Here is a 15417-nt window from a genome sequence, read left to right on the forward strand (position 1 = left end):
CCTTGAGTGTCTCTGGTGAAATAAATTCATTAATCAACAGAGGCAGGATTCACCCTTAAACCCCAATTTCAACCCCTTTTCAAAGTTTTTCTGGTCTGAATCTCGTCTAATCTGAATCTCAGTTGCTGCACTGTATTAGAACTTAAATGCATATTATTAATTTACTGACACTTGGGCATACTGACTACAGGATACTAGGAGTCAACCCACTTTGTCTGCAGATAATTTTAAAACAGTAATAACATAATTAGAGTTCCAAAGCATGCCCATGAGAAAGTATTCTTTCTAGAAAATATTATTGATTGGCCTAAGTTCTAACTGTTGCTTTGAGGTCCATGGAGCCAGAACAGAAACTCCATCCTCCCTATCCACTGCTACAGTGCACAAAGAACCACACAGACATGGATTTTCCTATATATCTCAATGGTCAGTTGATGTCTAATTCACCAGAGTCCATAGGGTCAGAAGCCTCATTTCCAGTCTTGGCCCTACCACTGACTAATTTGTGATATGGGGAAATTAACATGTATATGTATCAACTTCATCAAAAGAAATGAAGATGTTTAAAATTGACTGTAGTATCAAAGATCTTGAAAGTGAAAGTCACTTAGTCGTGTCCAGCTCTTTGTGATTGCATGGCCATAAATACTGAAGTGGGTAGTCATTCCCTTCTCCAGGGGATCTTCCCAGCCCAGGGATCGAACTGGAGTCTCCTTCATTGCAGGCGGATTCTTTACCAGCTGATCTACCAGGGAAGCAAAATTCTGATTTTATGACTATAATAAATCATAACATTAATGCAGTTTTACAGAAGGATAAACAGAATGAAAATGTTTTAAGAACTTGGAAATCATGTAAGCCACATCCTTGGCCCCCGTATTCCCTTGGGGTTTTTACACATATACAGGTGTGTGTATGTGCTCAGTCACCTCAGTTGTGTCTATCTCTTTGCAACCCCATGGTCTGTAGCCTGCCAGCCTCCTCTGTCCATGAGACTTCCCAAGCAAGAATACTGGAGTGGGTTGCCATTCCCTTCTCCAGCGGATCATCCTGACCCATGAATCTAACCCACCTCACCTGCCTCTCCCTCAGTGCAGGCAGATTCTCTATCCACAGAGCTGCCTGTGAGTGAGTCACTCAGTTGTATTCGACTCTTTGTGACCCCATGGACTATACAATCCATGGACTTCTCCTGGCCAGAATACTGGAGTGGGTAGCCTTTTCTTACTCCAGGGGATCTTCCCAACCAAGGGATTGAACCCAGGTCTCCTGCATTACAGGCAAACTCTTTACCAGTGGAGCCACAAGGGAAGCCCGTTGAACCACCTGGGAAGCCCTTTTTACCGATAGATCTGGCAATTGCTTATTCCCAGGACAGGGGTTTGTCAGCAGGAGAAACAGAAATAGTTCCCGGTATCCTGGCCTGGAGTGTTTGGAAGCAGAGAATATTTAATAGCTCCTCTTTCTACACGTGGTTAACTAGCTATGAGTTTACAAAGAATACAGCTAAATAATTTATTCTATTCTCTTTAAGGTTGAGAGTTGTTCTGCACATACTGGTCTCTATACTAGTGAAAGGAATAAGGAAACTTCTTTCACTATGAATTAGAAAAATTAGATATTTTAGAAGCAAAAAATTTTCTTCTTTTTTAAAATAACATTCCACTTGGATCTTGTGTGTGTGAGTCACTCAGTCACATCCAACTCTTTGTGACCCCATGGACTGTAGCCCACCAGATTCCTCTGTTCATAGGATTCTCTAGGCAACAATACTAGAGTGGATAGCCATTTTTTCCTCCAACGGATCTTCCCAAGCCAGGGATCAAACCTGGGTCTCCTGCATTGCAGTCCACGGGGTCTCAAAGAGACATGACTGAGCACCTAAGCACAACACAGCACAGCACACATCCTAAAAATATTAAAAGTATTTTTTAAATGAACTGTTAAAAACCATTGTCTCTGGTTCTTTCTTTGGTCTAAGATTAGGTGAAGAAAGGGAACCTATGAATGATGGAGCAAAGAAAAGAATTGGCAATAACTGGTATTGGGCTAAATTTAGAAAGTGAAGGAAATTTGCTTTATTCCTTCAACCATCGCAGTATTGGTTTTGAAACACCATCTGTAATCTGCTATGGAATGTCCCTTTTCCTTCTTTCACTTAGAACCGGGGACAACCCCCGCAACCCTACTCCACAAACCACCTGTTCCCATTTTTCTTGCTCAACAGTTAAAGATGGTGGCAGATAAGGAAATAGGGAGTCAAGAATGGAAGTTCTCATGGATAAATGACCCAGCATTCTATTTTTCAGAAGATAATTCTAAAAAGTACCCTGCACCCATTTCAAAACATCCGCAAGGAAACCTCAAGTTATCTACCTCCATAAGGAATCTTGGTTTTGGCTTTTCCCCCTTCCCTGCCTGTCTCACCTCCCCCACTCCTCACTACCTCCTCCTGGGACCAGTTTCCGTATAAACTCCCCCTGCTCAAACCCTTGCCTCAGGCTCTGCTTTGGAGGAAACCAAAGCAATATGGAGATCTCTTATTCATCATGAGATTTAGAACATTTAGGAACTGAGTAGTTACCTTTTTGTTTGTCAAAATCATTTTCCTTTCCAAGCAAAGAAAGTTCTTTAAACATAGCAGCCATTCCACAATCCATTTTCATTGATTTATTTGGTATGACAAATAGCCACTTGTTATATGAAGTAGTCTTTCATTGGTTGTTCTTGTATTGCTATTGTTGATATTTTGCTTTAGTTCCATAGATGGGAGTCTCAAGAGAATTAAAATGCATTTTAGCTGATATTTAAATTTAGTCATACAAGTAGGAACTATGCAAAGTCTATTTGATAAAACTTGGAAAAGCCATCAATAAGTAAATTTTGCTCAGTTGTAATTATTATGACAGACCCAAGAAAAAAACAGAAAAGACACTATTAGAACACCAACTTAAAGACAAGGGGTACTCATGTTGCTAATCATAGATCAATTAAGGGACTATTCCCTCAGTGTGGATTTAAAATGACTATGACTGCCTAGAAGAGAGCATAGACAAAACATCCTCTGACATAAATCATAGCAATGTTTTCTTGGATTGGTCTCCCAAGGCAATAGAAATAAAAATGAAAATAAACAAATAAGAACTAATCAAACTTAGAAGCTGTTGTGAAGCAAGGAAAATGATTGAAAAATGAAAAGACAATCTATGGAATGAGAGAAAATATTTGAACTTAACCTCCAAAATATACAAATAACTCATATAACTCAACAACAGAAAACTAAAACTTCAGTCAAAACCAGTAGGCACAGAAAAAGATGCTCAACACCACTAACTTTTCAGTCAGTTCAGTCGCTCAGTCGTGTCTGACTGTGACCCCATGAATTGCAGCACGCCAGTCCTCCCTGTCCATCACCAGCTCCTGGAGTTTACTCAAACTCATGTCCATCGAGTTGGTGATGCCATCCAGCCATCTCACCCTCTGTCGTCCCTTTCTCCTCCTGCCCCCAATCCCTCCCAGCATCAGGATCTTTTCCAATGAGTCAACTCTTCGCATCAGGTGGTCAAAGTATTGGAGTTTCAGCTTCAACATCAGTCCTTCCAATGAACACCCAGGACTCATCTCCTTTAGGATGGACTGGTTGGATCTCCTTGCAGTCCAAGGGACTCTCAAGAGTCTTCTCCAATACCACAGTTCGAAAGCATTAATTTTTTGGTGCTCAGCTTCCTTGACAGTCCAACTCTCACATCCATACATGACCACTGGAAAAACCATAGCCTTGACTAAACAGACCTTTGTTGGTAAAGTAATGTTTCTGCTTTTTAATATGCTGCCTAGGTTGGTCATAACTTTCTTTCCAAGGAGTAAGCGTCTTTTAATTTCATGGCTGCAATCACCATCTGCAGTGATTTTGGAGCCCAGAAAAATAAAGTCAGCCACTGTTTCCACTGTTTCCCCATCTATCTGCCATGAAGTGATGGGACCAGATGCCATGATCTTAGTTTTCTGAATGTTGAGCTTTAAGCCAACTTTTTCACTCTCTTCTTTCACTTTCATCAAGAGGCTCTTTAGTTCTTCTTCACTTTCTGCCATAAGGGTGGTGTCATCTGCATATCTGAGGTTACTGATATTTCTCCCAGCAATCTTGATTTCAGCTTGTGCTTCCTCCAGCCCAGCGTTTCTCATGATGTACTCTACATATAAATTAAATAAGCAGGGTGACAATATACAGCCTTGACGTACTCCTTTTCCTATTTGGGACCAGTCTGTTGTTCCACATCCAGTTCTAACTGTTGCTTCCTGACCTGCATATAGGTTTCTCAAGAGGCAAGTTAGGTGGTTTGGTATTCCCATCTCTTGAAGAATTTTCCACAGTTTATCCACTACCTTTTAGAGAAATACAAATCACAACTACAGTGAGGTACCACCTCCCACCAGTAAGAATGGCCGTCACTATAAAGTCTACAAATAGCAAATGCTGGAGAGGGTGTGGAGAGAGGGGAACACTCCTGCACTATTGGTGGGATTGCAAATCGGTACAATCACCATAGAAAACAGTAGGGAGATTCCTTAGAAAACTAAAAATAGAATTTCCATGTGATCCAGCCAACTCACTCCTTGGAATTTACCCAGACAAAACTATAATTCAAAACAATGCATGCACCCTTGCATTCAGAGCAGCACTGTTCACAGCAGCCAAAACATGGAAACAACATAAATGTCCATCAATAGAGGAATGGATAAAGAAGACATATATACATATATATAAATATATATGAATACTACTAAGCCACAATAAAAGAATGAAATAATGAAAATAGTGCAGCAACATGAATTCAACTAGAGATTATCATACTAAGTGAACCAAGTCAGACAGAGAAAGACAAATACCATATAATTTCATATATGTGTAATCTAACATATGGCACAAATGAACCTATCTACAAAACAGAAACAGACTCACAGTCATGGAGAACAGACTTGTGGTTACCAAGAGGAGCAAGAGGGAGAAGGAGGGACTGGGAGTTTGGGGTTGATAGATGCAAACTATTACATTTAGAATGGACAGACAAGGTCCTAATGTATAGTACAGGGAACCGTATTCAGTATCCTTTGATAAACCATATAGGAAAAGAATATTAAAAAAGAATGTGTGTATATGTGTGTGTGTGTGTGTGTGTGTGTGTGTGTATGTATAACTGAGTCACAAGACTATAAATCAACTATATGTCAATTAAAATATATATTTCTATTTTTTATAATCCCATATATGAACATGTTAATCATTCTGTTGTGTCTGACTCTTTGTAATCCCATGGACTGTAACTCACCAGGCTACTCTGTCCATGGAATTCTCCAGCCAAGAATACTGGAGTGGGTTGCCATTTCCTCCTCCAAGGGATCTTCCCAACCCAGCGATCAAACCTGGGTCTCCTGCCCCACAGGCAGATTCTTTACAGTCTGAGTCATCAGGGAAGCCCTATCCCATATATATATATATGTCATATCATTAAAAATATATATATGTCATATCATTAAAAATATATATATGTCATATCATTAAAATATATATATGTCATATCATATATATATATGCCATATCACACATATATATATGTCATATCATTAAAAAATATAGTTCCAGTCCTCATAAAAATCAGTCAACCTCAGTTTTCCTAGAATAAATCATTCAGAAGTTAAACCTACTGCACCCAGCTCTCAACTGAGTGAGATACCTCAAATCACCAGATGGACATAAGGGATTCTCAACATTCAACTGCCCATGATATATGTATGTTCAACCCAATTATTTGCACAAAAAGTAGTTGCTTATGATGGTAAGGAAAATATAAAATTAAGTTGGTAATATTTTTTAAAAAAGGATGCAATTAATGCTTCTACCTTCCTTTTCCATCACCCTTTGTTCAGGAGAGTCAAAAACCAATTTACAACCAGTTATTAGGCAGAGAAGGAGCCAATTGATAGTAGTTACAAAGGAGAGGCTAAACATGGTTAATCTTAGAAGAACGTCAACGAACTTTGTTTTCAAATGAGAAATCTCAGGTACCATGATTTGTATATTTAGAGCAAATATTTACACATAGGCAGGTAAGTACATCAGCAACTTGCTAATCACCTGCTCAGTAAAAGTTGTTCAGGTGCAGTTAACCATCTTCTGTGTGTTTTTACTTCTCCTGAGTTCAAAGTTTGAATCAGTCACTCCCAAATAATTGGCCAACATGTGTGAAATGATTTCCAGGAATGGGGAGCAAATTCAGTAAAGAGAAAGAGAAAATAATTGTGTAGTTTTTGTAATGTCCACTATGTGCCAAACACCGTGCTAGGGCCGTGCAAAGGTTCATACGTTTTTGGTCCTCTGAGGACTGACACTGTACATGCTGGTGGTTGAGAGAGCCAAAGTATAAGATTCTCTAAGTCCTTGCTCTCTCTCCTACATAGCCTGCCTTGTGTTTCCCGGCTGGTAGACTGCAGTAACATCCTAGGAGATGGCAGGTCCTGGCACAGAGCTCTTGAAACCCTTGTCATTTCTTAAGTGATTAGAGTGTTGGGACGGGACTTCCCTGGTGGTCCAGTGGTTAAGACTTCACTTTCTAGTACAGAGGCACAGGTTCGATCCCAGGTCAGGGAGCTAAGATCCCACATGCCTTGTAGCCAAAAAAACAAAACATAAAACAGAAGCAATATTGTAACGAATTCAATAAGACTTTAAAAATGGTCCATGTCAAAGGGTGCTGAGAACATCTTTTGTTCTAATATTTGGCCTTTGACCCCAGCCCCGACACAACTCCTGAAAGCCCTGTCATTTGCTGGATGACAGGAATGTCTTTTGTTCTAATAAGGCGACTCTGGGTGGCTCCTGGCTGAGGGACAGTCACTGGAAAGAACAAGCCATGATTAGACGCTTGGGGTTTTCAGCCCCACCCCCACAATTCTCTGGTGAAGGGAGTATGGCTGAGAATGGGCTTAAAGACAGATCTTGCCGGTGTGATAGAGCCTCCACACGCACTGGCATCCAGCGAGGCTGCAGGTGGGTGACTGAGGCGAGGTGCGGGGAGGTGCTGAGAAAGTGGGGGACACTCAGAGGGCACAAGGGCTCTGCACCCCTCCCCACACACCGTGCCCGACACGCCTCTTCATCTGGCTGTTCATCTTTGTTTTTAAACAAACTGGTAAATATAAGTAAGTATGTTTCTGAGTTCTGTGAACTGCTCTAGTGAGTAATCGAACTGAGGAGGGGGGCATAGGAGGAGTCTCCAATCTGTAGCCAAATCAGACAGAATTTGTGGGTGACCAGAGGAACTATGATTGCAATTGGTGTCTGAGGGGTGGGGAGCAGGCCCATGGGGCTGAGTCTCAACCCGGGGAATCTGATGTGATCTCCAAGTAGACAGAGTTAGAATCCAGTTAAGTGGTAGGACAGATACCTGTTGGTGTCCAGCTTTCCTTTTCCTTCCTTGTGGGTGCTTTCTGTCCTTGCCCCTCTCATGATTTTTGGGGGGAGCTCTTGGTGGTCTCTGCACCTGCTGCTCTGAGGCAGAGACCCTGCCTGTGAGGGCCACTCTCCGCAGCAGCCCCGTCTGGGGAAACAGCCCGGCCCCTGGCTGGTCACCTCCCTTCTGCTTAGTCTTCAGGTTAATTTGCTGCCCACCCTCTTTCTGCCCTGGCCCCACATCCAAGGTGGGGTTTTAAGTCTGCATTGGTGTAACACCAGTTATCAGTAATTCCAGAGGGAAAAAAGAGAACTGCTTGGCGTGGGGGAAAAACCTGTACACAGCTGGTGACGGGAAGTAAACTGTTCTGTGAAAAGTGAAGGACTCACAACAGGTGAAACCCTGAGTTTTTTCTTTTTACATACCTTTACAGATTCTCCACTTTATCAAGGATCAGGTCCATGTTTCTCATTTCTATAAATCTAGGAATATCTTCAGTTATCTTATACTGTAAAGAAATCAGTTTTCATGATCATGATTTGCTGACTTGACTTTGATTTTAACCTTGATTGTATTAATATTACATGATAAAATTGCAGTATCCAGAGTCTGACCTGTAAGGTAAGTTTATTAGTTTCTCCAGGAAGTAAGTCATGCTATTCTCTTTCACTAGTTCCAAATTTGCTTCAAGGCTTGAGACTGTTTAAACAGCCAAATTAAAAGTAATACATCCACGAGACAAGTGCTCAAGGCTGGTGCCCTGGGATGACCCAGAGGGATGGGATGGGGAGGGAGGTGGGAGGGGGGTTCAGGATGGGGAACACATGTAAATCCATGGCTGATTCATGTCAATGTATGGCAAAAACCACTACAATATTGCAAAGTAATTAGCCTCCAACTAATAAAAATAAATGAAAAAAATAAATAAAAGTAATGCATCCAAACTGAATAGGATGATATATCATTAGGACACCCAAAGATTTATAGCTCTGGTATAAAAACTCATGTGCAGTATTTTCCACACAGAATTTTTATCTCATAAAATCCCAGGTATTTAAAATACAGCCTGGGTTTCAGAAGTTAAAATCACTTAGTTTATCATCTGTCCAACAGTGGAAAATCCTTTAAAATAGTGTACCAAAATAGAAATAATCTTAAATGTTAACTAAAACTACCTTATTATAAGTTTATTTAAAATTATACTAAAAATTCATTCAATCAGAATAGTGAGCATGGTGACTATGTTATAAACAGTGTTGTAAGCTCAAGGGTTAAAGTGATGGGCAGAACAGAAAATATCTATGTAATAATGTTAATACCCTTAGTAAGAAAAAATGGCAATAAAATTAAGACAAATTGATAAAGATGAAAATTTTAAATCACAATGGATAAAATAAAACAAGCTCATGAGACAGGGCTTGGGACGCTTGATTGATAAGGCAAGGCCATCCAAGAGGTGTCATCCATGAGCCCAAATGGTGCCAAGGAGTCAGCCAGGCCCAGATCTGGGTGAACAAAATAAATGTAAGGATGCTTGAGTCTTGTATATTTTAACTCCAAAGCAAATCTATAAAAACTTACACCTAAGACTGCTCATATCCAAAAAAGTTAAATTCACACAAGTAATTTAATATCTGTTGATAGCGTGTGCTTGGCCCCAGCGTGACTGCCTACACTTGTTTCAAGGCAGGTCTTCCTGAGTGTTGCTTGTCAACAGTGATGAGGCTGCGTGATGCTGCCAGCCTTCCAACACTTCTGTCTGTTCACACAATTGGGAAAGATCTGTTCCAGCAGAGCACAGGGATGGCTTTCTTCTTTTTTTTTAGCTTTTACTCTTTTATTGGAGTCACCTTCTTACATAACTGTGTCTGTTGGCTTTTCACACCAACATGGTACAGTGTTCCAGGTGATTAGATGTCCACAGTGTTCAGAAGTGCTGTCTCCTATTCCATCATGGCTCTCTGCAGCTACAGATGGTGTTGTAGCTAGCACCTCAACAGTGCCCTAATCACCAGGTAAGGAGGCTGGAACACTCTCTATGTGCCTGGTGTGAACAAGTAGATACTCATTCAGTTCACCTGCATTCTTATCTCATTTGCCCAGGACAGATGTAAGGTTACAGATGATAACATGAATATAAACACGAATGCACAGCTCCCTGTATCATGGAGGAGATGTGACCAGAGCCTTCCTCTGTTTGCATAGGAATCATCTTCAAGGCTAGGATGGAGGATTAAGAAAATTCCTCTCGAGCCTGACCTATCACAGTTGAATGTTCTCTCCATGAGCAGCTGCAGGACAGTTAGCTGGAATTCTGGACAGAAAGAATGCAAAACTATATCCCTTTAAAGGGAATAAACAACTTATTTTTCATAAACAGATTCTCAATCCTTTGGCATGCTATTTTCTGAGGAATTTAAGATATAGAAGTTTAATGAAGATGCCATTTTAAAAAGAGAACTTTTTCGAAAGAATTTAAAAATCTATTTCAAACTACTCATTCCACTTCAGATGTTGGAACTGAATCATCAGTGAGTCTATGTTTAGAAACAATAATTCTGATTAAATGAAAATTTCTTCTTAACAGCTCTGTAAGAGACGTCTATTTAAATGGCCACCACACTGTGAGCTAACTCCAGTTGTCCACGTGTCCTAGACCAGCACTGTTTCTACACGACACCAGACAAAAGCCAGTGCCACTTCATTCTCTTCCTTCTCCAGAGGGCCGTGCAAGTTGCATTTTCCCTCTCAGTCAAACTCCTTGGCTTGCAGTTCTTAACCTAGGCCATTTATTTCTAACCATCTCACTTCACAGGTGGGAAAATGAAGGCTCATAGAATTTGAAAATATGGCTTAAATGCAACCTCTACTTAGAGACAGGATTGGAGTAAAACCATTTAAAAATCTTCTGCCTCCAAGAAGGGAATAATCATTCTCCTGTGTTACACTGCTTCTCTAAAAGGAGACTGGGTTAACTAAACAAAACACATGCAGCAAGTGGAATAAAATATAGTTATTTATTATGTGTTTATACCTCTCATTCCAAAAGAAAAAAAACTTTCAGGCAATTTATAATATATATTCAATAAGCATGAAAAAATAGCTAAAATTAGACAGAGGACAGGTCAAAAAGAGAATGAATGTAGGAAAATAAGATTAAGCCAGAAATGATATTATCATAAGGCAAGCTGTAAGAATCTAGACAGTTTTTTTAGAGAGGGAGCCAAAATTTACTTCTAAGTTTTCTAGCAGCCAATGCAAAGAAGGAAGTTAGATAAGTACACAAGTCACAGTTTTGTTAAAATAAATATAAGTCAGTTATTTAGGAAATCCACAAGCAGTCCTGGTAATGAAACAGAGAAACACCCTTTGTTCTAGTAAACAGAGGTTCCCTGGTGTAGGTAGGAAGCTGCTGGGGGAGGGGCTAAGCCAGGACTCATCTCCATCAGGAGATGTTTCATTGAGGGTTATGAGTCCCTGAGCAGCATATGAAGCTGTATTAATACCTTGCAGTTTCAACCCATCACTTTAGTGGGAGTCTGAGACAGAATTGCCCTCACTGATTTCATGAGAGTCATCAAAATAAAGGTTTCGGTCATCAAATGCTGGCTGTACACACACAGGCTTGGATTCTGCAAGGCTTCTTTTTTTTTTTTTTTCCCCATCTGGACACATGATGTGAAGGGAAAGGTTGGATGAACTGGGAGATTAGGTTTGACATAACTGCACTACCATGTGTAAAATATTTAATATATAGCTAGTGGGAAAAGATACCCCATGTCCAGAGGCAAAGAAGAATGGATGGGCACAATCACAATAAAATCAAATCCAAATCAGACTGTAGAAAAACAATACCAAAGAAGTTCTCACACTGTTGTGAAGGTTCTGAACCCCATGTCAGGTCTCTCAGCCTGGGGATCTGACAAAGGGACTGGGAATCCCCAGGGAATCTGACCTGAAGGTCAGCAGGATTTGATTAAAAGCCTTCCACAGGACTGGGAAAAACAGACACTCCAATCTTGGAGAGCACAAATAAAACCTTGCACACCAAGACTCAGAGGAAAGGAGCCATTACCCAACAGGAGACTGAACCAAAATTACCTGCTGTTGGAGAGAGTCTCCCGTGGAGGTGTGGGTCAGCAGGGCTCACCACTGGAATGGGGGCATTGGTGGCAGCAGTCTGGGAAGGTCCCCTTGGCATAAACCCTCTTGGAGGTCACCATTAACCTGATCATACAGCCCATAGACTCAAGGTCTGGGTCACTTCAGGCCAAAAATCTACCAGGGAGGGAGTGCAGATAATTAGATTAAAGTCTTACTAAGAAAGGCCCTACCCACCAGAGCAAGTCCCAGTTTTTCCCACCTCCAGGCCTTTCCATCAGGAACTTTACACAAGCTTCTTAGCCTACTCCATCAGAGGGCAGACAGAAGAAGCAAAAAGAACCACAGTCCTACAACAACTAAAACAAAACCCACATTACAGAAAGTTAATCAGCATGGAAAAGCAGAAAGTTATGTTCCCAATGAAGGGACAAGATAAAACCCCAGAAACACAGCCAAATGAAGTGGAGATAGGCAGTCTTCCAGAAAAGAATTCAGAATAATGATAGTGAAGATGATTAAGAAGATGCAAGAAATGTTTACCAAAGACCTACAAGAACTAAAGAACGAACAAAGAGAGATAAATAATACACTAGAAGGAACTGATAGCAGAATAACTGAGGCAGAATAATGGATAAATGATCTAGATGACAGAAAGGTGGCAATCACTGCCACAGAACAGAATATAGAAAAAAGAAGGAAAAGTAATAAAGACAGCCTAAGAGACCTCTGGGACAACAATAAATGCAACAATATTCACATTATACAGGTTCCAGAAGGAAGAGAGAGAGAGAAAGGGCCTGAGAAAATATTTGAGAGATAATAGCTGAAAACTTCCCTAACAGTAAAGTAAATAATCAACCAAGTCCAGGAAGCACAGAGGGTCCCGGGAAGGATAAACCCAAGGAGGAACACTGAGACACATAGTAATCAAACTGACAAAAATTAAAGACAGAGACAAAATATTAAAAGCAATGAGGGAAAAAAGATATATAACATACAAGGGAACCCCCATCCGGCTATCAGCTGATTTCTCATCAGAAACCCTACGAGCCAGAAGGGAATGGCATGCTATATTTAAAGTGATGAAAGGAAAGAAACTACAACCAAGAATTCCCTACCCAGCAAGACTCTCATTCAGATTTGATGGAGAAATCCAACAGCTTTCCAAACAAACAAAAGTTAAGAGAATTCAGCACCACCAAAGCAGCTTTACAACAAATGGTAAAGGAACTTCTCTAGGCGGGAAGCAAGAGAAGGAAAAGACCTACTTATAGAAAATAAACCCAAAACAATTAAGGAAATGTAAGAGGATGGTACATGTCAATAGTTACCTTAAATATAAATGGATTAACGTACCAACCAAAATAGATAGATTGGTTGAGCAGATGCAAACACGTGCATGTGTGCACTTCCACTTACCACGTCACTCTGGTTGAACCCCAAAAAAGGCAATGTAATTATATTACATTGTCAGAGCAATCACATTCCAAGTACGGCTTGCAATTGTAATTATCTTTTATTTTTTGTCTGGCTATTAACTGTGAGGATTCCTTGGTGGCTCAGAAGGTAAAGAGTCTGCCTGCAATGTGGGAGACCCGGAAACAATCCCTGTGTCTGGAAGATTCCCCGGAGAAGGAAATGGCAACCCACTCCAGTATTCTTGCCTGGAAAATCCCATGGATGGAAGAGCCTGGCAGGCTACAGTCCATGAGGTCGCAAAAAGTCAGACATGATGGAGCCACTGCACTTTCTATTGACTGTGAAAACTGATAAACATCTTTTACTATTGTGATTATGTAACTTTTACTCACTTAATAACATTGTATCATGATTGGTCAACAGAAAAATAATAGAATTCTATATCACCAAAACTACCATTTAACAGAAAAACCTGCAATCACTTTTAAAATCCAGATTCATATTAGAATTATCTTGAAATTTTTTGAAAAATATAAATGCTCAGGTATTGCTTTTTTTCCTCCAGAGCTCCAGATATTTTTCTAATGAGCAGCTATGTTTAAAAACAACTGAAATATTTTAAAATCTTTTACTTTTATCTAGCTTTTTTCACTTTTTCTGTTTCATATTCAGTGCTTCTATTTCATTTAGTTTATTTTTTCCAATTTTTCCATCCCTTTTTTTATGTTCTTTCTCAAGCCTTTATCAAGCATAGTAGAAAAGCTTTTGTGTATATATATATATATATGTATATATATATATATATAATAAGCATAATATATATATTTTAGAAAACATGAATTTTTGGCTAACTAAAAAATTTATGACATTTTGATTCCACTTTGAGTTAGTATGAATAGAATGCTAGCTTTCTAATTTAAAATAATAGATATGCAACAAGCAACAAAGGTTTACTGTACAGCATAGGGAACTATAGTCAATATCTTGTGATTGACTACTGAACTATAGTCATACCTTGTAATAACTATAATGGAAAATAATTTCAAAAGTTATATATGTGTATATGTATAACTGTATCACACAAAAAAGAATTCTACTTTTTGAAATTTAGCAATGTTTATTTTTCCTGTTTTTGTAAATGTCTTATGGAAATCTAATAACAACCTATGAGATATAAAATTTAAATTATATTTATGTAGGATATAAGATTAATATAAGTATAAACTATTATATTTAAATTATTAATGACACCATTCAAGATACTCCTTATTTTTTCTGCACTTGATAAAATATTCTCAGGGAAATGCTAGTATGTCTCACTATGATTATATTTTTTTCCTTATATTTCTTCTGATTTTTGCTTTATATACCTTTGTTTCTTTGCTGTTAGATGTCTAATGGTTTATGAGGTCTATATTCTTTGTTAATTGCACCTTTCATCTTTAAAAATATTCATCTTTGTTACATTTTAAAATTAATTAATTAATTTTTTAAAAAGATACATGTACCCTTATGTTCATAGCAGCACTATTCACCATAGCCAAAATATGGAAACAACTTAAATGTCCATCAACAGATGAATGGATAAAGAAGATGTGGCATAAATATATCATACAGTGGAATATTACTTAGCCATAAGAAGGGATGAAATAATGTCATATGCAGCAACATCTAGAGAGTGTACTAAGTGAAGTAAGTCATATAGAGAAAGACAGATATAATATGATATCTCATATATGGAACTTAAAATATGACACAAATGAACTTATCTACAAAACAAATAGATTCACACACAGATTGTGGTTGCAGTGGTAAGGAGGGTTGGAGGGGGATGAATTGGAAATTTGGGATTAGTAGATGTAAGCTATTATGTATATTATATATAGGAGGCCTAAACAACAAGGTGTTACTCTATAGCACAGGAAACTTTGTTCGATATCCTGTGATGAACCATAATGAAAAAGAAAAAATACATTATTTATGTTGAAAAAATAATGGCAGCTTTAAACTTTTTGCTAAATTCAAATTATCATACAGACTTGAGTGCGAAGTGGCTCATTTTAAAGCTGTCAGTCACCTCAAGCTTAAAAGACTACTGTAAAAAGCCATGGACCCTGCAAACCATGGCTGCTGCCCCCAGCCAAGGGTAGATCTCAGGTCACAGAAGGGAAAGAACCATGGCTGTCTCCTCAATTGTGAGATTAATTTAGCACATGGATAGAGATTCCTCAGCAGTCCTGAGCAAACACTGATACCAACAGAGTACAGCTGTGGTTAGCCACCTGCTTTGGTGTTTTGTCTGTCCTAGTGAAGTCTGATTTAGCTCGTGTACAAAGAATGCTCAGGATTGTTGCAGAAGGCAGGAAAAGCATGTTCCTTGACACTTTGAGGGTACCTGGCTGTTTCTGAAAATCAAACTGACAAAGACAGATTAATAGAAGAA

This window comes from Odocoileus virginianus, chromosome 12 (genome assembly GCF_023699985.2).
Source record: "Odocoileus virginianus isolate 20LAN1187 ecotype Illinois chromosome 12, Ovbor_1.2, whole genome shotgun sequence".
NCBI lineage: Eukaryota > Metazoa > Chordata > Mammalia > Artiodactyla > Cervidae > Odocoileus > Odocoileus virginianus.